General features: G+C 43.2%; 1 protein-coding gene across 3 annotated transcripts in view; it reads right to left on the bottom strand.

Moving 5' to 3' along the window:
- TENM2 (teneurin transmembrane protein 2) overlaps positions 1-23,427 on the bottom strand; it is a 2,186,131-nt gene that overhangs the window by 822,390 nt on the left and 1,340,314 nt on the right. The gene's annotated exons all lie outside the window — the stretch shown is intronic.

Here is a 23,427-nt window from a genome sequence, read left to right as displayed (position 1 = left end):
CCTTAGTCACAACGTGATGCAGCAAATCTGCCTCACGAGACGGCACTGATTAATTTTATATGCGACACTTGTATATCTGTGAGTCTGAATCTGTAAACGAAGTGCTTTTTCACGCCACTCACTTTTGTGGTAAAATCGCACGTTTTGCACAATTCTCAAATGTAATAGGGTGCGGGTACCGTCCAAATCGCAAGGTGTCAGCCACTGCTAAAAATCGCAAGGGTAAACTCGCATCCAGATGTTTTCCCATACAGAGCAATAGCAAACGCATATGTAATAGGGTGCAATTTAACGCATCGCACACAAAACCTTAGTCCAGCTTCAGGCTAGGGAGTCTAGCCTGAGCAGGTCAGAATAACACAGAAACATGCACATATCCATGAGATAAGTGCATGTTTCTGTGTGTTTTAAAAAAGTTTAATGTAGAAAAAATTAAGTGCCCCCCCCCAGAAGCATAACCAACCCCGGGCTCTGTAGAGCCTGTCCTGGTTCTTAAAATACAGGGGAAAAATGCGAAGGGGTCCCCTGTATTTTAAGAGCCGGCACAGGGCTTTGCAGAGCTGGTCCTGAAAGTGGACCCCTATTCATTTTGTCCCCTGTATTTCCACAACAAGCACTGGGCTCTTTCTATTGGGGGGAGTAATGGTACAGGTAGGGGAACCCTTTCACCGAGTCCCCCGGCCAGAGCATTACCCCTGATGGCTAGTCAGCCCAGGCTATTAGAAGAAATTTGTGTTGTCATTCAAAAATATATGTTGAATAGGTTCTATATCCAAAGATAGGCTTATTGGCATTATATCTACTTGTATCAACTAGAAAGTTCCTTTTGTGCTCAAACTTTTACCATCCATGAGAGAATGACTACATATTCAAGAGAGCTTAGGAATGTTGTTTCATTTCACATACTTTCTCAAAGCAACCTTTGATAGATACAAATGACACAATTGGGAGTAATTTATAACACATAAAACTGGAATTTGCCATTATAGATGTTGTAACTGCGCCCATTCATAATCCATAAGTAAACATGTTTGGAGCAAATTGCATTTTCTGCACATTTGCAGTGGGCATAGAGATAGGGCGAGGATCAGGGGGATTTATAGGTATATTTAACATGCCAGATGAATGCCTACAATAGTGTCCTATGGAGATGGGCCTGCAAGACAACCACAGGGATATTTTTTTTTTAAACAAAATCTTTAAATACATTTTTAAAAATACATTCTACATTTCATTACATAAAAAAAATTCAATTTCCAAACAATTTTGAGGCAAAAATAGGTTAAGAACACTCTTTTCCCTATTGGCTTCTATCCTAGAGACTTTTACCCAAGGAGGTGTGAAAGGAAAGCATGTTAATCATGGTATTCTTAAATATGAACTATTTTCCATTGAAACATGATAGAAATATAATATTATTAATAACGAAGAGAGTATCAGTTCCTGCACATATACATATGAAATATAAATCCTTAAATAAAATAAGTGATTTTTTTGTTTGTTTCCGGCAGGTAATTATGTTGGTCATATGACAGAAACCTGTTCCCTCTGCTGATAAGTACACATAAATATGGATCATAATCAGTAATTCTTTGCCATATATTTTAGTATAAGAAATACTAAGGATCTAACTAAGAGTAATTACTACATTTTCTTTTTGAAGCCACCATTTGAGAGCCTGCCTATTATCGCAACTCTGGTGGGTAATGGATGCAAGCCCGTATTCGGGACTGATGAGACCTATAACTGAGACGTGGAGTCTAACGTGCCGGCGGTTTTCACCAGGGACGCCGCAATGAGGTATGGAGTTAGCTGAGTCCAACACGCAGGTCGCGGCCCTCAGACTAGGTTCCCAAATACAGGTGCTGGTGAGTTCTGGATGGAGCGTAGTCGACAGTCCGGGTCAGAACCAAACGGACAAGACGGTACCAGGGAGCAGACATATGTAGTTCACAGAGGACAGCCAAGGTCAAAACCAGAATACCAAGCGCAGTACCAGGGAGCAGACGAAATCGGGTCACGGACAGAGCCAAGGTCAGGAACGAGCAATGAATTCACACACAGGAACGCTGGAGTAAGGTTTGGGAGCCTATACTCTGGCACAGGAGTGCTTCCAGGGACTTCCTTAAATAGGCAGGGCTTGAATTTGGTGCCTTCTGTGACGTCACCTACTGGTGTGCTTGGCCCTATAAATTCTTTACAGGCCGGCGCACGCGCCCCTCACCTGGGGAGCCGCAGCCGTCTGCACATTGGAGCCGAACGTCATAAGGAAGCCCGGATGAGAGGGCACCAGGCACCGTGGATTCTCCACCCACTGCAGACCAGTGCTGCCGGACCCGGTAAGTGCATGACAGGGTCCGGCACGCTGTGACACCTATAGACCTTAATATGATATACTAAATGAATCTGTGATCCTGGGAGACATCACGTCTCTGAAATATAAAATACTAACTATAGGAAGGGATATGTTCACTACAGGAAACACAATATGTCTCTAATTATATATATTCTCCCTGCCTTTGTAGATTATGCAGTATTAATTAACCCTAAATTTGCTTATTAAAGAGGGTTTTCACAAGTAGTGATTAGTGCCAAATTTATATGTCTAGTTTGAACATGCAATGACATGAAAGTCTACAAAAGGGCATGTGATATTAGGTAAAGGAAGATTGTTTCCAGACAATGGATGAGTCAAAAATAATTTCATGGACCAAACGTCTAGCTGCCAGCCTGCTATGTTGGAGCTGGACATTGAACAATTTTTTAAATATTTAAAAAAAGACAGTGTTCTCAGAAATAGCACCAATTGTGACCAATCACTCAGACATTGTAAATCTATCAGCATGGGAACAATTTGCGCATTTCATATAATAGCTATAAAATGTCTTGTTGTCAGGCGCCTAAAACTGCAAAACTAAATTAATTATGTCAAATATACTCACTGACATATATTCAGATGTTTGTAACATAAGGTTTTATCCAAAAGGCTAGAGAGCAAGGTGGCAATGTCATGTAGTCAGACTGTATGTCCTACAGGGCAGGGAGACATATCAGGATCCACAGGAACAGCTAGTATGATTTCATGTTATGGTTGAAAAAAATAGCATTTTAACAGATTCCTTTCAGTAAGGCCCCATTAATGTCTGGAGAACGCTGATACTAAAAGTCAATGAGGCTGGCTCTAAATCAGAGGAACTTGCAAGAAATCAGAAATAATTGACATAGCTACTGTGACGTGCATAAAAATGATGCATCAGACTGTACTGTAAGTGGAATACTAGTATGAACATAGGTGACAAGTACATATCTATGTTACACAGCCAAAGTGCCAAACTTTATATTAAAATCACAGTACAGCTAAAAATTATTATGCTAACACATATTTTACAATATTCCTTGTGACATATACTTGGTTCCACATACAGAATGTTTTCTGCCTTAACAGTGATAATTTGGCATAAATTACCATTCCATGCTGTATGTATGATATGAGATCCCTATTTTACGGCAACATATGTTAATCAAAGATGTAGATTTTACCCATCAAAGTGTTTTTGAGCCACAGGCAATAACAGCACAAGAGGTCTATGCTGCCTGTGAATAACTGTTTTCTCCATTCATCCATATCGGGTGATGATAACAGCCATTCCTCACTAATACATAGTTTCTACACATGCACATAAAATGATAAATGCCTTCTGCTTAAGTGGATAATGCCACTTAAAACATGACTTGAACAGTCAAGGATGCTAGAAGTTTTTGTTAACCAATGAAACAGTTGAAAGCAGTAATTAGCATTTACTTATCTACTTCAGCTATTGTCTGTTTTCTTTACCTTGAAAATTCTACCACTTTACATAAATGGCTTCACCTGTATCCCATCATACAATTCAGCCACACAGTTCAGCTTCTGATTTCTTTAACGCTCATTTCCCTCTCTCAGGCTGACGCCTCCTGTACAATCTCCTCTCCACCACTTTAACGTCTCTGCACACTAATGCAATAAAGCCTATTACCTTAACTTTCAATAACCTTCCAACTCTCACCAGGTTCTGCCCTCTCTAGTCCTTATCTGTCACTACCAAATCATAACCACACCCTAATACCAGTCCCCGATTAAGTGGTTTCTGCTACTCTTTCTTCTCACTGTCGCCCATGACCTCAGCCATTACACAAAGGAAACACATTAGCTACATTCCCTCAAATAGTACCTTACTACAGGCTTGCTGACATTCTTGCGTGCCCCTTCTGATAGTGAGAAGCCAGGTCGACATAGCAGGGGAGCGTGGCCGGTATAGGGGTGCGGCCGGACATATTACCTGGCATTTGCGGGCGAAACGGGGAGCTTGGTCACATGATTGCATCATTTTGGCCCCGCTTTACAATGCAGAAATTACCGGCATTGTAAAGCAGGCGGTAGGGTAATGATGATGCGATTCGGTGTGAATCGCGTCATCAGCTACCCTCGCTACGGGGGTTTGTGTTTCAAATCCTGGGGATCCTCCAGGAGGCTTGCCTGCTTTTCCGGGGGGCTGGGAGCGGCGCATGATTTTTGGTAGGCTCCCGGCTGAATCTGAAGGGTAGACAAGTATGCTTTATTGGTGAAGGTACAGCGTATCATACTGATGATTTCCTCAGATATATTGCTATCTACCACTCTTACTGAAATGCTACAGACACTGCTCAACAAATATACTTTTTAAACCTCTCATCTTCACTCTGGCATCTAACCCCAAACACCTCTTTAATATATTTAATTCACTTCTATAAACACTGTTACGCCAAGCCATCTGGTAACTAACATCTGTATATTGCCCTTCATGGTTTTCTTTCTATCATTTTTCAAGCACACAGTATGGTCATTATTCCTATGCTGAGAAAAACTCATTGTGACTACAGATGGGTCCACATACATCTAGCCTCCTGGCGCATTAAACAGCCCTTCTAGTCGCGCCATCCCGTGGGCGCATCTGCATTCGAAATGCTACGTTACAGTGTCATGGCTGTTACACTATAACGTAGCGTTTAGCATGCAGATACACCCACAGATGCACAGAGAACACAGACATGCTGCATATAATTTTAATCAGCAGAAGCTGCTAGTGCTACCTATTCGCATCGCTGTGCGAATAAGACGCATTTGAAGGTGAAAAGTGGCATGCAAAGCTACCGAGTCACATTTGATCTCCCGGGTTAAGTGTGGCACCACTTGTAGTGCACGGAGGATAGATGTATGTGGGCACATCTGTATTAGATTACTGTCCCATCTATACTCTCATGTTCCCAAGCTTCCTGAGAGGCTTGCCTACACTAGTCTCACAATGCTTCCTTTCCTCACACAATTTATTTGACCCTGTTATGTCAGACTTTCATTCCTCATTAAGAATTCCGGGGGCCGCTGAAGAATCTGCAGATGGAGGCATGATATTGCCATCTTGGGGTTACAACTCCCTAGCAGGCCATGTTCCCAGACTGGCCACCTCCTTTCTTGGCGTCCCCATATTTATCCGCCTATTAGATTGAAAAGGATTACAGAAAACTGTGCATTCAGAATATATAGAACCTGCGAGGGGGGATCCAAAAGTCCATATCCTGACGTAGTATTAAATGTCGCCCTGTATTTATTTACTGTATGTACAATATGTACCAGAGGTCTTAGTATAACACTTTGGAATATTACAGTACAACTCCTCTTTTATTTTTGCAGTTATAGAATAATAAACGGAACAATATCACAAAAAAAGTTGTAAAATGGAGAATACTGAAGAATGGAGGAAGCTTAAATTCGAGCCGTCATTAAATATCTGCAAATGAAGAAGATGACGCCTACTGAAATTCACACTCACACTCAAGGAACACAAACGTAGGAAGACTTTTGCGTCTGATGATGATGTCAGGACTGCTGTACACGACTGGTGTCAGGTCCAATCACCAGACTTTTTCCTGAATGGAATCAAGAGGTTGGAGATCGATGGGAGAAGTGTATTGAAATAAATGGAGACTATTTAAAAAAATAAATGCAATTTGAATTTAAATGTCTCTGTAATTCATGGTCAGGACACCGACTTTTGGATCCACCCTCGTACTCTAGCATATATTCTGTCTGAAATGCACTCAACTGCCACGTGCATAAAACTGTGAGGATGAAAAACTGGATGAAATATTTTATATCAATCCCAGGTTTTAGTAACATAACATAAGACACAAGAAAACTTTTTAAAAATAGTTTAGTACACACTGAGAATCGTGCAATACAATAAATGAAAACTGTAGCTAGAGGTTTATCCCAATCCACAACATATGGATTGTTGCGAGTGAGAATTCCCAAAGTACTAAGGTGTTTTCGCTAATGCATACACCAAACATGTTAAACTGCTTTACAATGTGGATGGTTGAGAAACTAACAAATATCTCCTAATGGTTTGTATATTCTATAATAGAGATACTGTAATTATGCTCACTAAATACTGAAACATTTTTATGGCAACCCCAAGTTAGTGGCAGACTGACAGCATATGCTGTAATGGCAGTTTTATGGGATACATACTGAATGCGTCTCCCATTCCCAAATGCTATAAACATTTAAGTAAAAACACTGAAATGCAATGTATCAGGATGTATCAGGTTTGACAGTATGGTGATTTCTAGTCTACAGATCTCAGACATTATCAGGATCTCTGATATAGGTTATCTGTATATAGGTTACACTGCACCAGTTATGCCAATAATCAAATTAATTTGACATAATAAAATGTCTAAATGTCTTTGTTGAATTAGTTACAGAACACATATAGAACACTAAGGAAAATAAAAAAACTGGATGTAGCCATATTCAGGGTCTGGGGGGAAAGCACACAGCACCAGCCCATGAAGACCAAACGTTAAGAAGTGATTTTAGTTATAAAATACAGGCTGACTTAATGATGAAAAGTCCTTTTTCTTTTTAAGAAAATGACTGTTACTCTAACAAAAAGACTGCTTTCTGCATTGCCCTATTACAGGGGCGGCCAAACAGTCAGGGGCAAAGAGCCAAAAAATACCTGTAGCTAAGTTAAAGAACCAACCGAAAGTACACACAAAAATGGAGCGTGGCCTAGCTGTCACAAGGCCATGCCCCATTTTTGTGCGCACGCCTTTGGTATGACATTTGCAGGAGCATGACCAATTTGTGTCCTTTATGCAGTGTCCCTGTATTTGTGCCCCTTATGCAGTGCTGCCTGTAGTTTTGGCCGCTTATGCAGTGCCCCTTGTATTTGTGCCCCTTATGCAGTGCCCCCTGTAGTTTTGGCCCTTATGCAGTACCCCCTGTAGTTTTGGCCCTTATGCAGTGCCCCCTGTATTTGTGCCCCCTAAAGTAGTGCCCCTTAAGCAGTGCTCTCTGTATTTGTGCCCCTTATGCAGTGCCCCCTGTATTTGTGCCCCCTAAAGTAGTGCCCCTTAAGCAGTGCTCTCTGTATTTGTGCCCCTTATGCAGTGCCCCCTGTATTTGTGCCCCCGAAAGTAGTGCCCCTTAAGCAGTGCTCCCTGTATTTGTGCCCCTTGTATTTGTGCCCCTTGTATTTGTGCCCCTTATACAGTGCCCCCTGTAGTTTTGGCCCTTATGCAGTGCCCCCTGTATTTGTGCCCCCTAAAGTAGTGCCCCTTAAGCAGTGCTCCCTGTATTTGTGCCCCTTATGCAGTGCCCCTTGTATTTGTGCCCCCTAAAGTTGTACCCCTTAAGCAGTGCTCCCTGTATTTGTGCCCCTTATGCAGTGCCCCCTGTATTTGTGCCCCCTAAAGTAGTGCCCCTTAAGCAGTGCTCCCTGTATTTGTGCCCCTTAAGCAGTGCCCCGTGTATTTGTGCCCCCTAAAGTAGTGCCCCCTAAGCAGTGCCCCCTGTATTTGTGCCCCCAAAAGTAGTGCCCCGTAAGCAGTGCCCCCTGTATTTGTGCCCCCTAAAGTACTGCCCCTTAAGCAGTGTCCCCAGCCCAGTAATTACCTGACCACACTGGTTTTGGCTCTGTCTCCCGCTGACTCTGCCGCTGCCTGGATCTAACACTAGAAAAAACTTTTTCTGCCAATAAAGCATATTTTTATGTCTGTAGCCTACCTTACACTCCGAGGCAATGTCTGATTTATAATAAAGTGTTGGGGATGTAGTAGGATATGTTAATTCTAAGTGCCTCCACCCAAGCCAATTAAAAAGAAGGAGCCAGGATGTAAGTGTAGGAGCCAGCCCACCGCCCCCCGAAAAAAAACTACGTGAGTGAGGAGCACAGCTCTGTGTGTTATGCAACTGTTATACACACTATACTAGTCCACAAAATGGTTGCAGTTGAATGGATACAGTAAAATGGAGGCCCCCTCACTGCTCTGCACAGCTCCCCTGCTCCACCCTCCAGTAATAATGTACCACATTTCACATAAAACAATGGTGCTAGAAAGTACAACAAAACCTCCCTCCCCTCGTGGTCACACCACTATCCCTCCGAAGCCACTCCGCAATACCTGGCAACGCATAGACCCTATTATCGGAGAGCTCTATGCAGCCAGAGATAGCAGACAGTAGACAGCCGGGAGGCATACAGGAGGATCAGAGTAGACTGGGACAGACAGCAGGGGTCAGAGCAGGCCAGGATGGAGAGGAGGAGTCAGCGCAGGCCAGGACGGACACAGGCACAGCAGTCACTGTAAGAGACACTCAGCACATGCACTCCTGTGCATGAAATTAATGCCACAATACTATAGGCAAGAATCTCTGCTGGGGCTGATGTGGATCTGCTTCCTCCCTCACTGCAAATCTGGTAGCCAGGCAGCATAATCTGGTAGCCATGGTGAACTGACCCCTGGGATTTGTCGAGCCCTGCAGTACAGTAAACAATATATTTCGCTTACAACTGTAAATGGATAAGCAAGGTAAGAATTGCAACTTGATTTTACAGGAACATGTCATCCTGTCAACAAGTCATCCGTAAATACATACGCAACTACACTACTTTAATGTGACACAATAGGGATCCTAAAGTCTAGACTTGGAAACCTAACTCATTATTATTAGGCGTATTACACTTTACCACCACACATTAAGTATAAAACCCTATACATGATGAGTGGTGAAATATCATACATTACTAAAGTTATTTATACTGATATTATCTATATATTTATCTATACAGCTGTAAAGTTAATGGTCTAGGTCAGTGGTTCCCAACCTCGGCCCTCAAGGCACACTAACAGTCCCGGTTTTAGTGATATCCATGATTGTGCACAGGTGGCTAAATCAAAATAACTGAGGTACTAATTAAGTCACTTGTGCTCAAGTATGGCTATCCCTAAAACCTGGACTGTTAGTGTGCCTTAAGGACTGTGGTTGGGAACCCCTGGTCTATGTACTAAAAGGAGAAAAGGTTAAAAAAGTAAAATACAGTGAAAATCCCTGTACATTCTGTACAGTATGTGCTAAAGGGATTTTCCATACCTGCAGGCTGCCAGCTACAATATCGCTCTGCACCTGGGTCACTTAGCGCTGCTATAGCTACCTGTGGCAGCACTAAGTGTCCCAGGTGTTACTAAGGGGAGAGATCACTTACAGTTGGGTGTCTTCTCCAGCGCTGGCTCCCTGTCCTGTAGCTGCCGGTATCTGCCTCCTGTGCAGTGAAGAAGCAGGAAGTGAGCTCTGTCACTTTTGTCCGTTTTCAATAAAGTTTGGACATAGAAAAACAATCTTACTGCTGCAGTACTTCGGGAAGAGAGGGTGAGTCCAGTCACTGCTCTGCTGCCTGTCATCACCAAGGGGTGACTTTTCACCCTCTTCGGGTGCACATTTCTTAGTGCACATCTCAGTAGCTGCCTCCTGCTTTACACTTATAACAGGCGAAGCAGGAGCAGCTTTAACACTGCGGTATGTGTACTAATAGTACAAACCTGTTAGATATTTATGAATTTAACAAAATATATTATTATGACTGGAATATATATATCTACATACCTCATGACTGAAATGTAGGTATGTATTTCTCACGCAGACTCACTTGTTACTTCAAATCCACACTACTCTGAATAATGTCATTAATTCCTTGTGGTTCACATAGGGCTGATTCAGAATTGTATTCATACTCAGCAGTTTACGTACAACCCTGATGTTTGGCGTACCGCGCATGTGCAGAGCGTGTCGTCCCCATTTTTTGGGTGTTCCAAGGCCAGTGGCTGCGACCTAGGATGCAGCTTCACTGGAACTGGCTGAGTAAGGGTTACTCAGATGGCCGATGGCCACGCAGTTTATCCACTGCTGCGTCTCCGGACAAGCAAGGTAAAAATGTAATCTGTGTCTCCGGACGCTGCATCGGATCAGTGAAGTTGGCAGTGGGCGTTTAATTACTTAAGACACCTCCTACAGCTTTTGCATATTGTAGCACAGCTGCTGCATACAAAGACACAGCAGCTGTGCTACAGCATACAACTCTGAGACAGGCCCATTGTCATAACTGGACTACAATGGGTCAGATCCATCACTTAGTAATGATACGCTAGCTGGACACTTGATTGCCCTGAAGTGTACTGTAATGCTGTACTAAAGCTATTTTGTACTTTCCCTTGCCTCAGTAAGTTTATTTTTATTAGGCCTGAGCCCTGGTAACCTTTTACTTCCAGTTTATATGGAAATCACCTGTGCAGCCTCACTTTTATTCCTCTATGTAAAATACAGTATGAATAGTCATTAGTGAGAATCCCTAATGTACAAACTATGGGCCTTATTCAGAGTCTCTCACTAGATGCGATCGCTCGTCCCCAGCGTATGCAAATTTGTCAAAGTGACGCCACGGAAAGCGATCGCTTGCCAAGGCATAAGCGCGCCCACCATGGCTTAGCGAGCGGCCAGCGTATGCCCAATCGCACAGGCAGAGCCGCCCACCAGCTAACATCATCTCCAGGAAATGTATTAAAACATTGGTACATCGAGGACAATAGGAAGCGATCGCAGCGCTTGTGGTTGCCTTACCCTACCGCAAGCACTTCAAGGACTTCAGTGTAAAAAAACAGGCATGTGACGTGTACTATGACGCTGCCTGTTAATTATGCACGCCTCTAAAACGGCATTGAAACACTCAGGCACGCCTGCGTTCGCACCTCCACTCCCACGTTATTAGTGTCCTGCCCCTGTTACCACCCACAAACTGCCTCTGCTGTCACTCACTTCACTGGGATGTCTTTGCTGGGCGAGCGAGCGGCCTGCTATTGCACAGAGTAGTTTGCGTACGCGCAGAACGAAGCGTGCGCATGCGCGTACGCAAACCATTGGGACGCTTGCGAGCGCACAGCGCTAGCGAGAGACTCTGAATGAGGTCCTTTGTGTGCTGCAGCTGTGGCTTGTGATTCCCTTCCTCTCTCTGGCACATTCTTCATACAGTGTTTCCCCGGGATATGACAGCAGCCTGCCCCACTGCCTGGGATTGCTCCTCATCTACTTCACCAGCTGAGACCTGTGGGAAGCTGCTTGGCAGACTCCGGGATCTAACCCTGTCAGTCACTACTGCTCCCTTCAGATTTCGCCTTGCAGAAATCCTTAACAAGGCATGTCCACTTTGAGCAGCAGCCGGCGTAGCCCACTACCAGTGGTGTTGAGTGGCGTCATATTCTCTGCAGATTTCCACTCTGGCATCCTCCGTGGCTTCATAAGACTCTTCTTCCCAGTCCTTCCCCTCAGTTCCGATGCCATAGCAACCTATGCCCTGTGTGTCTATGCAGCGTATGTCTGCAGTCAGCTGGTGGCCACCCAGGGCTTAAATCATACCGGCTCAGGGGGGCAGATGGCACCCTGCTCTCCACCGGCCCAGCCTGCCCCTGGCCATATTATTAGGTGTAATGGGCAAAATGATCACTGTTTTATTGCTTAGCAAATCTGACAACCTGAACTTATTACCTTGTGTACATTATTAAAATGGTGCTATTTTTTTAATTAACACAAATTGCACAGCATAATGTCTGTTAGGAATAAGCCAATGGCATTGGGATTGGATGCATACTCAGTGCTATGTATAGATTGTTAATGTATCCAATTGCACACATCATCAGTTAAACAATAAAACATCTTCCAGGTAACTACATGTATAGCAGATACTGGTATTTTCATAGTTTGCATAACTTTTAAAATGTAACAGCCTACAGACCCTTCATCATTATTTTATTATATGGCCTTCTATAAATTATACACACTTTTTATGTTATATACTACTGTATTATTTTTTTTATCTATATCACACTTATTTACATATAGTGAGAAAGTGTGAGTGATAATGCATCCAGACATTGTTGATGAAACAGCAGTCACCATATAACACAGCATATTATTACAGATAGTTATAAAAGGGAAACTGATTCCAAATGTCTTTACTATATATTGCAGACTGTGTTTTAAATTCCATATGATCCATAAATTAAATACTCCTAATTAAATATTAAATTTGCATTTTCTTTTTTTTCTACTAAAACAGTTTTATATATCAGCATCACTTTGATTTATAATTATTTAAATAAATTCACATTGAGATAAAATTGCAGTAGTGCTAACCACCAAGTACAGATGAAAAATATTCTTTATTGTATTTCTCTGTTTTTATCAAGGTTATTAAATTATTGTTGTGGTCTTTGCTACAGTGTTATAGCAGTTTATATCTCTCTAATTATAAAACAGCCATTTCAGGTGGCTGATGCTTATGAAGTGCAGTAAGACAGATAAATGGAGATAAGGGCGCCCTCTGTCTTCCAAGCACAGTGAGACAGTATGTTTCTCTAGTATAGAGAAACTAAAGCCAAGCTGCATAATAAAGTGCATACATTCATGGCTAAACCTATATGAGAATAATAACGATATATGTTTTCAGCTGTTCTGAAAACATGTTCTTTTATGTATAAATATTATGTTTTTACTAAAAGCAAAGGACCCCTAATGATAACCTGAAATTGCTATTTGCAATGTACAGATATGCCAATACCTTCACAATCCATTATTTGTCAGACTCCCACACACCCAAGGACATCACCAAATTGTACATTCCTCTGCTTTTATTGTGTTTGTCATGAATAAGGTACAAATTGATTCAAGGGCGGCACCAATAGACCTTGTGTTTTGTTTGCCACCATATAACAAGAATGTTAATATTTTCTAAAACTTCACTGTAATGCACTATTAGTTACTGATCCTTTGTATGCCATTCTTTTGGTACATGCAAAACATATGTAAATAACAGACACTAGGTAAAGAACTTTAGAACATTACATTAAATAACCATTAATCTGTGGGGTTATATCTAGCGCTCTGCTGTTCTATGGCTTTTACTAACTTTTTTTTACTTTAGAACACACAAATATAAAACAGAAACGTTAAAGTTCTTTAAAACTGCAAATATGAGAATTAGAGGAAAAGGCACAAGAAACAACAATGATCATTAATAAACCGCAAGCAGCAGGGGCAATGGTTTTTTGCCCTGTAAAATTCCGTTGAATTGCCATTTTTGACCTAAAAGTCAGCAGAACCTGTTAGATGTGTGAGAAGAACTCTGCTATTAAAGATCACTGCACTTTCAAAGCCACACGATACCTGGTACAAATACATCAAATAGAATGACAGTCACTGCGGCAGACAGCAGAGTGTGAACCACTTTCTTAAGCATCTAGGAGAGGAAACTGAATGGCATGGCAACCCAGGTAGAAAGGAAAGGTCACAACAATGAAAATAACCCAGGGATCTGGAAACAACTCTACCATTACCACAGACTGGAAGGAAACATATAATCCAATCAGATGGAACAGATTGAAATGCAGCTGCAGCCATCTGTGAATGCCACAGAATGCATTGTGGAAATATTTAGGGATCTGGCACATCAGAATATGAATCCCTTCTCCAACTATCAAATACAACATTGAAAAGTTGTCATTTGCACGGAGCTGATAATTCAGAACTTGGACAAACATTCACATCTCCAGAGAAGAGGATCTAACGCATGGATCTGCCCGGCTGAGAGCAGCTTATGTTTGTGTCACTGAAGTCTGGTCTGGGGTAGGTTACCGGAGAGCTAAAGAAATATCTTGTATCAGTATGGAGCAAACAGCAGTGAATCATGATATGGATGGAAGGAGAAATTAACTGACAGTCACAAACAGTCAGTTGCAGACAGAATTATATACATATACTGTATATATACTGTATAGAGAGAGAGAGTGAGAGAGAGAGAGGTACACACAGTGACTGAATATGTAACTGTGGATCCTACAGTTTTCTGCAGTTTATAAAAAAAAATATTATCATCTGAAAAAAATAAACTCAAACTTGTCTGTAGTACAATATATATGTCATGTATGTTAGTGGAGAAGCCATGGGTGCCCATGTTACAGTATTCCCATATTTATCTCATATTACACAGAATAAATCTCACAAAGTTGAAGAAAATTTAACTACTGTAACTTGTGGATTATGTTTCAGAAAAGAGCTCACTGGCAAACCACAGTTGTCCATGTCGCTACTGGAGTGCTGAGAACGCAATTGTACGAGACAAAACTGTTCATGATGGAAAACAAAATCAGATGTATCCAGATATAATAGGGTGTGTAGTGCTGGTCAATATTTGGTTGAAAGCAAAAGGAAATATATATGTAGAATGCCATCCCTGTTATCGGAATCGGTGTGATATACCGCCGGCCGCGTGGCTGGCAGTTCGATTCCCGGCAGCGCCTGGCCAACAAAAGCAGAGTTCCTGGCAGCGGAAGCCCGACAGCGCTGGAAATCCCGATCGTCAATAGGTAAGTACTTACTAACCTAATCTAACCCCCTAACCCTCCTTAGGGGTGCCTAACCCTAATCTCCCCCCAAGTGCCTAACCCTAATCCACCCTCTAAGTGCCCATCCCTAACCCCCCCCTTTCCTGCTGCCTAAACCTAAGTCCCCCGGGGGGGTGCCTAACCCTAAGTCCCCCCCGGGGGTGCCTAATCCTCCCTCCCCCTAGCCTAACCCTAACCCTCCCGGGGGGGTGCCTAACAATAAGTCCCCCCCGGGTGCCCTAAACCTAACCCCCCCCCGCGGCTGTCCGCTCATGGCGCCCGGCATCCCTTCGATCGGGATGCCGGGCGCCTGTCTCCCGGCATCGGGAAAATGTCAGGCGTCTACATCTAGACGCCCGGCATTTTACCCTCGCCGGGATATGACAGTCAGGAAGCCGGCTGTCGGTATTAAGGCAGCCGGGTTCTCGATTGTATACCCTGTTATCAGCTTCATACATGTTTCATATTACTTTGTTTAAACTACTCTTAAAATGTTGCCATGTTATAATATTTGCAGTATGTACTGTACTGTAATGTTGGGGCAAAACATCCTATTGCCTGAGGAATCTACACAAATTGCACTCTAGTCATCCCTGACAGCAGCTAATATAACATTTATGTACTGGTAGAACACAGGATACCGCATAAATTATGCTATAAATTGTGCAGATTGCAATCACAATTTTGGGGGCAGGAAATCTGCTTACTTCCCAAATTAGGATAGTGTCTGATCAACCATAAGGCTGATCAGGCTGCAGCCTAGGGCACCAGTTCTTGGGGCACCACGCAGTTGGCAGCCGGGAAAAAAAAAAAGACCTAATTCATTCCATGTTGGCAGTAGACGTACAGCTTATTAGTTATTCAACCATCCCAAAAATGCTGATAACCACTTAACTGGCTAATATCTTTTTCAAAAAACATCCCCAAAATTGTCGATTTTTTTATTTATTAGCGAAATATGTCAATAATAGCTATTTAAACTTAATTCAATATATATATTTTTTTAATCAAAAATGTAAAATCACATTTAAATAGCTATTAATTACATAATATGATAATAAAAAAAAAAAAATTGGGAATGTTTTTAAAAAAAAAAAACTTTATAGTTTAAAAAAAAATCCTGCTAGCTGGGGGGACAGGTATGTGTGCGTATGTATATATGTGTGTATATATACATATATATATATATATATACACACAAATAACAAGGGGTGACGGCGGCACTCTAGTATAGCATCAGTAAGGCAGGGTCAAAGACCTACTTTGCGTTTCAACCTTTCAATCTTATTTTCCTGATGAAAAGCTAAGAACATTGAAATGCAAAGTAGGTCTTTGACCCTGCCTTATTGATGCTATACTACAGTGCCGCCATCACCCCTTGCTGTATTTGTACTAGTTTCTCTGCGGAGGGCACCTGAACCTCGTTTCTATTAGAAGTGCCAAGCTGTGCAAAGGGTATATATATATATATATATATATATATATATATATATTAGGGGTGTGCACCGGCCACTTTTCGTGTTTTGTGTTTTGGTTTTGGATCTGGATCTTTCTTCGTGTTTTGGATCTGGATTGGTTTTGCCAAAACCACCCTTCCGTGTTTTGGGTTCTGGGTTTTGTGTTTTGGATCTGTATTTTTTTTTTAAAAAGCATAAAAACAGCTAAAATCACAGAATTTGTGGGTTTTTCTGCTCCTATGCTATTATTAACCTCAATAACCTTCATTTCCACTCATTTCCAGTCTATTCTGAACACCTCACACCTCACAATATTGTTTTTATGGCCAAAAGGTTGCACCGAGGTAGCTGGATGACTATGCTAAGCGACACGAGTGGGCGGCACAAACACGTGGCCCATCTAGGAGTGACACTGCAGTGGCAGACAGGATGGCAGTTTGAAAAACTAGGCCCCAAACAGTACATACTGCAAAGAAAAAAAAGAGGTGCAAGATGGAATTGTCCTTGGGCCCTCCCACCCACCCTTATGTTGTATAAATAGGACATGCACACTTAACAAACCAATCATTTCAGCGCCAGGGTCTGCCACATGACTGTGGCTGAAATGATTGGTTCGTTTGGGCCCCCACAAAACAAGCTGGCAATTAATGTGTCCCTGCACAAACTGGTTCTACGGAGGCAAGATGTCGTCCTCATCCTCCTCATCCACCGATTCCTTGGATAAAACAGGAAAAAGGGATTTAGGTGGACTGCTTACGGACTGAGCCAAAGTTTCTGAACTTGACAGTAACTTTTTATGAACGCGCTGCAGGTGCCATATAAGGGAGGATGTTCCTAGGTGGTTAACGTCCCTACCCCTACTTATTTCACCTTTACATATGGTACATATGGCAAGACAGTTGTTGTCCGGATGTGGATAGAAATATTGCCAGACCAAAGAGGTGGAATGTTTGGTCTTCTGCCCAGGCATGACCGTGATGGGCTTTTTCATCCCACGGACAACAACTGTCTCCCCCGGAGCCTGATTTAAACAAACCACATCACCATCAGAATCCTCCTCGCCAACTTCCTCCTCAGTGCCAGCTACACCAGTATCCTCATCCTGTTGTACTTCAACAGTGACATCTTCAATTTGCATATCAGCAAGTGGACTGTGGTTGCTCCTTTCAGCACTTGCAGGGGGCGTGCAAATGGTGGAAAGAGCCACCTCTTCCCGTCCAGTGCTGGGAAGGTCAGGCATCGCAACCGCCACCACACTTGGACTCTCCTTGGGGATTTGTGATATCTTCTTAGAACGCACAGTTCTTCACTGTGCTTTTGCCAGCTTAACTCGTTTGATTTTTTTAGCGGGAGGAGGGCTTCCATCGTCATGTGAAGCTGAACCACTAGTCATGAACATAGGGAAAGACCTTAGCCGTTCCTTGCCACTCCGTGTCGTAAATGGCTTATTGGCAAGTTTACGTTTCTCTTCAGATGATTTAAATGTTTTTTTCAAGGTCATTTTCCTGAACTTTGTCATTTGGGATTGTATGTGCCCTCTACTATGACATTGGGCATCGGCCTTGGCAGACGACGTTGATGGCATGTTATCGTCTATGTCATGACTAGTGGCAGCAGCTTCAGCACTAGGAGGAAGTGGTTCTTGATCTTTCCCTATTTTATTTTTATCGGAGAAAGTTTGGTCCTCCATTTATGTTATATTGATATATACGTGCGGCTAAGGCGCACACAAACACAGAAAATAATTTTTTATTTTTGTTGGAGACTAGTGCACTTTGTGGGTTACACCACCCTTTAAGAAATGAGCCAGCCGCCCTTTACTTATGGGACACAGGCGCACGCTTGGCACTACTTTGTTGATGCACGTGCGGCTACTGCGCACACAATTCACAAACACAGAAAAAAAATTTTTATTTGGTTTGGAGTGTACTTTGGGGGTTACAGCACCCTTTAACGGTCAAGCCAGCCGGCCCTTTACTTATGACACAGGCGCACGCTTGGCACTACTTTGTTGATGCACGTGCGGCTACTGCGCACACAATTCACAAATACAGAAAATATTTTTTTATTTGGTTTGGAGTGTACTTTGGGGGTTACAGTACCCTTTAACGGTCAAGCCAGCCGGCCCTTTACTTAAGACACAGGCGCACGCTTGGCACTACTTTGTTGATGCACGTGCGGCTACTGCGCACACAATTCACAAACACAGAAAAAATATTTTTTTTTTAGCACTTGGGGGGAGCACCCCTGATGGACAAAGCACCCCCTGGACAACACTACAGCACCCCTTTAGGACTGGGACACTGCACAGGACTTTGGAGTGGACACAGCCCCTATGGGCAACTGACTGCACAACACAGTCCAGCCAGCCCCTATGGACTTTGAAGTAGTGGACACAGCCCCTATTAACAACAGCAGCACAGCACAACACAGCCAGCCCCTATGGACTTTGAAGTAGTGGACACAGCCCCTATGGACAACAGCAGCACAGCGCAGCACAGCACAGCACAACACTACTCTGCACTACACTACACTACACTACACAGCCCAGCCAGCCCTAACTCCCACCCTCCCTCTTCACTGTCCACAGCCGAGTGAGAAAATGGCGCCGACGCGCGTACCTTATATAGGATCCAAAACCCGCGAGACTCGGAATGCGGGATGATGACGTTTTGCCTCGATTTCAGAATCCGAGTCAGGTGGGAAAAGTCGAGCCTGACTCGGATCGGACTCGGATCGGGGGGGCTCGGGGGGGTTCGGATTTCAGAAATCCGAACCCGCTCACCCCTAACATATATATATATATATACTGTATATATGTCCGTTTTGCACTGGGCGGCACTCTGGGTCAATTAACTTCACAAAAAAATCTCCAGGACACTGAGATGAGGTTGACGTTTCAGGGAGCAAACCCCTTTTATCAAGATACTGGGCCTGATTCAGAGCCGAACGCTCTGACCAGAGCGCTCGCTCTGAATCAGTGCCCTCCTCCCTGAAAATGGAGCGGGCTTCCTGGCTGCTCGCATAGCTGTGGGTGACCACCCACAGCATATGTGAGCGGCCAAAAAGATGGTCGCGATGGTCAAAACCATCGCGACCATCGGGCTTGCGACGAGACCCTGCGGTAGGGTCTTGCTGCCGCAAGCCCTGGAGTGATTTTGGCTCTATCAGAGCCAAAATCACTGCCACTGACATCATTACTGATGTCAGTGGGGCCGGCTTCAGACGGTAGGCGTTCCCATAGGAACGCCTCCATCTGGCAGCCACGCCCCGGCACGCCCACCAAAGGGGGCGTGCTGTCACTCACCATCGACAGCACGCCCCCTTTGGTGCGAGACCCCGAGCGACGTATTCCTCGTCGCTTGCCGGGTCTCGCGCATGTGCACGACGGAGCTCCCTCCGTCGTGCGCATGCACATTCGCACAACATCGACCCACTTGCGAGCGTCCTTTGCTCGCGAGCGGGTCTGAATGACCCCCACTGTGTCTTGTTAAAAGGGTTTCCCCCTGAAACATCGACCTCATCTTAGTGTCCTGGAGATTTTTTTGTGAAGTTAATTGACCCAGAGTGCCGTCCAGTGCAAAACAGACATACATACTTTACATACAGGAGAGGCATCGGGCAAGTTGTTGTTGAAGGACAGGAGTGCCGGGCATTATTGTGCATTTTATATATATATATATATATATATATACTGTGTACATATTTATATATGTAAATACACATATCTGTGTGTGTACATATGTATATACACAGTATATATATATATATATATATATATATATATGTACATACTAATTTTATATATATAGATACAGATATACACTGTGTATACACATTGCCCGATCACTGTGGCCAGCAGTGATCGGGAACATGGGGGGGAGAGGCATAGCTGCTAAAGCTGCTGTCTGCTTCTAGTGCAGACACAGCAGCAGCAGCAGCAGCAGAGAAGCCAGCCAGAAAGGAAGGGGAGGGAGGTCCTGGGGACAAGAAGCAGCGCAGCAGCCATGGCAGATACTGGGAGCTGCAGCTGCTGCTGTCACTAAAGTGCGCGCTGGGACAGGGGGTGCCGCCAGCTGGACATAGCGCAGCAGCCACGGCAACTACCAGGAGCCATGGCTACTGCTTCCTTTGAACCTGCGCTTCCTGATCACTGCTGGCCACAGTGATCGGGACACAGCAGCAGCCGCAGCTACCAGGAGCCACAGCTCTCACTCTCTGGTGAAACAACTGTGAAAAAGTAGACTGTAGGCTACAGTGGCTAACACCAAGTAAATATGGCATTAGTTACAGGTGCCAGCTTTTTAGAGGATGTTAAATTCCCAATTTTTGCACTCTCCATACAAAGCTTTGGGCACTACTTATGCAAATTAAATGGAGGGCCACAGCAGGGGATCCAGTCACATGGTTGACATGTTGATATTCACAATGGTTCAATATATCGACATCCATAGAATGTTGACATGTTCACAGTGTCAACATCTGATATGTCGCCATGTGAAATGCTGATATTCTCAGAATGTCGATGGTTAGAGTTAGGCACCACTGGGAGGGTTAAGGTTAGGCTACAAGGGAAAGGGGAAGGGTTACCCAGAAAGGGGAGGGTTAGGGGTAGGGATTAGGGACACAATACTTACCAGAACACCACTCTTTAGATGCCTGCACCAGAACTGCACATCACATGGTCACCGGAACCTGGAAGACATTGCAGCAGCTGGGACCAGGTTAGTGACCACTGGGTCCCAAGGGACGTTAGGCCGACAGGTTATCCGTGTAGACATGATGAATATCAATGTGGTCAGTCTCAACATGCTAAGCTTGTCGGGCAGACTAGATGGGCCAAGTGGTTCTTATCTGCCGTCAAATTCTATGTTTCTATGACATTTTGACCAGATGCGTGTTGACATGATAAATGTCGACCTAACATAACACATCCTACAGCAGTTATCTCTGCTTTCTGATGGTAATGGTACACACATGTTTAATATCCTTGATACTAAATAATACTGTAAAACAAAATATCTTGGTTTTGAAGAAAGCTACATGTTTTATACCTCGCGAGCCTTTGTCACCATAACATAATGTGTAATAGTCTTGGATGAGAAGATGCTCTCAGAAAGTTGGTAAATAGAAGGAAAGGAAGTGATTTATAGATAATGACAAAACTAAAAAAAAACATTTACTTAATATTTTGCAGCCTCATTTTTCATGCTTCTGTTTGTTCAAAGCTTTTATGCATTGTTGATTAGAATTTGCATTAATTGAACAGCAGAATACACTTGCCATACATTTATGAAATGATGCTGATTTAGTTATTTCTATGGTTTTAACTAAATATCTGTGTATTTTGGGCTGTGTGAATACATGAAAATTATTTAAAAATAACACAAAAACAAATAACTACAATACTGCTGTTTTGAAAACTCTGTATGACCACATTCATCCAATCATCCGCAGTCTACACTAAGAGGTACCCATTTCATCAGTGCCAAATTGTGGGGTCCAATTGACGAGGCCACTAATGCTTGTGACGAAACTGGAACTGGGTTCTAACACTCAGGCCTAGCTTCAGAAACAGCCTATATAATTCCAGACTTATGTTAAGATATCTAGCCTGAATACAGGGCTTGTGTAGAGTGAAACACAAAAAACGCAGGTACACCCCCCTAAAAAATTTTTTGCTTAGCTTGCAGCACTTGCCATATATCAGGATACCCCTATCTCTACAAGGGTAGCATGTGCAAAAGTTGTAAGGCAGGAGAGAACAGTGGTATGTGCGATAGGTTGATGTCAGGTGATAAGTGTCTGGATCATGCCAGAAGATATGGCTTAACAGTGTTAGTAGCAAATGCTAAATTTACAGTGCACAATTTGTGCTGTAATAAAGTATTTTATGAATCAGTGTTTATCACAATCCCCATTTTTAATGCAGATGTGATAAATATTTGTTTGCATATATTTGCAAAGTTAAGATGAATACCTTCACACAAATTTACTAATATCCTCTTGCCAGGAGACGGGCTCCGATAACAGCCCATCTTGGTGTAGAGCTAGAAGCAGTGTGATAGCGTAACCAGTAGCAGATCTACATTTTTGGGGCCCTGAAGATTGAACTGTTATGTGGGCCCATTTGCAACCAGCAACAATAGGGCAACATCCAACAAGGTCAAAAGGGCAGAGGTGTAGAAAACCCCAGGGAGTGAGAGACTGTAAATATATAGATAGACAGACAGACAGACAGACAGACAGACAAAAAGATAGAAAGACCTACAGACAGATAGATAGATAGATAGATAGATAGATAGATAGATAGATAGATAGATAGATAATTGTAGGAACCCCCCAGAGAGTGAGACACTGTAGCTAGATAGATGTAAAAACCCCCCAGAGAGTTAGACTGTAGATAGATAGATAGATAGATGTAGAAACCCCCTATAGAGTGAGATACTGTATACAGAGATAGATAGATAGATAGATAGATAGATAGATAGATAGATAGATAGATGTAGAAACCCCCTATAGAGTGAGACACTGTAGATAGGTAGATAGATAGATAGATAGATAGATAGATAGATAGATAGATAGATGTAGAAACCCCCTATAGAGTGAGACACTGTAGATAGATAGATAGATAGATAGATAGATAGATAGATAGATGTAGGAACCCCCCAGAGAGTGAGAGAGAGACTGTAGATAGATCACATACAAAACCAAAACTTACTCACTTCCTCTGTGGGATCTCAGCTATTGATCCTCCTGAGTGGGATCTCTGGAACCCCCCCCGTGTCAGGTCTCTCCCCCACCTTGCATGCTGCCGCCTCTTAGCTGCATGCCATCCCACAGTCAGCTCAGCTTTCAGTTTGTGGTCATCACTGCAGGGCTGACTTCTGGCAGATGGGGCAGCACAAATGGAAATGGGAGCATCTAGTGGCACCTGGCAGTACTGCACTCAGCAGTAACACTGATAGCTGCTCCCTATTCTACGCCCGGCCGGCTCATAAGAGCCATCCTCTAGTCGGAGATGTAGATAGAGTCTTTCTGCCAACCAGTACTGATCAGGGAGGTTTCTGGGTTCTCAGAAACACCCCCTATATGCACTACTGTATTCTAAGGACAATATTAAGTACTTCAACCCATTAGCTTATGATTCTATCACTAAAATAACCTTATTTTAGTA

This window comes from Taudactylus pleione, unplaced genomic scaffold, assembly GCF_031769625.1.
Source record: "Taudactylus pleione unplaced genomic scaffold, aTauple2 ptg000637l, whole genome shotgun sequence".
In the NCBI taxonomy this organism is placed as follows: Eukaryota; Metazoa; Chordata; class Amphibia; order Anura; family Myobatrachidae; genus Taudactylus; species Taudactylus pleione.
This window is presented reverse-complemented; position numbering and strand designations above follow the sequence as displayed.